Source organism: Rhinopithecus roxellana, chromosome 18, assembly GCF_007565055.1.
Source record: "Rhinopithecus roxellana isolate Shanxi Qingling chromosome 18, ASM756505v1, whole genome shotgun sequence".
Taxonomy (NCBI): domain Eukaryota; kingdom Metazoa; phylum Chordata; class Mammalia; order Primates; family Cercopithecidae; genus Rhinopithecus; species Rhinopithecus roxellana.
The window spans coordinates 60,042,022-60,043,110 of record NC_044566.1 but is presented as its reverse complement, the minus strand read 5'-3'; the positions used below and the strand labels follow the sequence as shown (position 1 = coordinate 60,043,110).

The window sequence follows — 1,089 nt, the reverse complement described above, 5'->3', positions numbered from 1 at the left end:
AGGAAGGGCAATGTGCTAGCTGGCGGACTGGGCCACTCCACCAACTATTACATAGTTTAAATATTACTTCTGAAAAAAGGCATATGCAACCAAGCTACCTATGTTTTTTTACCCCTTCTGACATATCTGATGACTTATCCCTGGTGAAAAAACAATCAAAGACACTTGTTGATTGTGCCAAGAATTGGGTCAGCTAGCTGATAGGCCATCATATTTTAACTGCATTTTTAAACTATTTTTGTTTAATGTATTTAAGACCACCTCTTTACAATTTCCAGAGAGAAAATACGAAACAAGAAACAGACTTGGTTTCAAATACATAAAGAGTGGTGCTGGAGTTTAAAGCGTTACTAATAACATTGTTACAGAAGAATGACAGCTTACTCCAGGGTACTTCGGTATTCCTGAGGAATAAACATGATTTCTCTTTTTCCTCCCGCTGGGATGTTGTCAGGTGGTCACTGCTCCTGTCCTTTGACATGTTTTCCATGCAGAAGATATGGAACATGGAAATCATGCTGACAGTTGGAATAAACCATTCCTAATCCCATGCCAGAACCAAAGGCTAATGGCCACATTCTTCTTTTAAAGAAGGTAAGTGAGAAAACAATCCCTAATCCAAAACCAGTACCTATCTACCACATCCAGCAGGCACTGGTCCCACTTCCTGCTCAGCTCCACCTCTGACATGTTCCCCACCCACAGCTCCAGCTTTCCTCTCACTCTAACTGCATTTAAGAGACATCTTGTAATGATTCTACACGCAAAAGTTCAATATAAGAACTCTTGAATCTTTCAGCTACTCTAATATGAGTTCTGACCTGATAACACCTTATCACCATTCTTGCTCAAGACTTGACAGGCCAGCCCATATTAGGGTAGGTAGGCTTATATGGGAGTGATGTGAGGTGTTCATATAAATTAAAGTGAACTCCTGCTTTTCAAAGAAAACAAGTCTCCTTTGGTCAAGAAAAAGAGGGGTTTCACTAAATGACACTCTTGGTAACCTTTCATCCCTTTCAAATGGATGTATTCACTTTCAGAGTGAGGTTCAGTTTCCACAATACAGAGAGGGAAAACACGAGTTGA

General features: G+C 40.2%; 1 pseudogene; it reads right to left on the bottom strand.

Annotated features, from left to right (window-relative positions):
• Window positions 1–398: 398 nt before the first annotated feature.
• Window positions 399–690, bottom strand: LOC104665290 (annotated as a pseudogene).
• Between the last annotated feature and the right edge of the window lie 399 nt (window positions 691–1,089).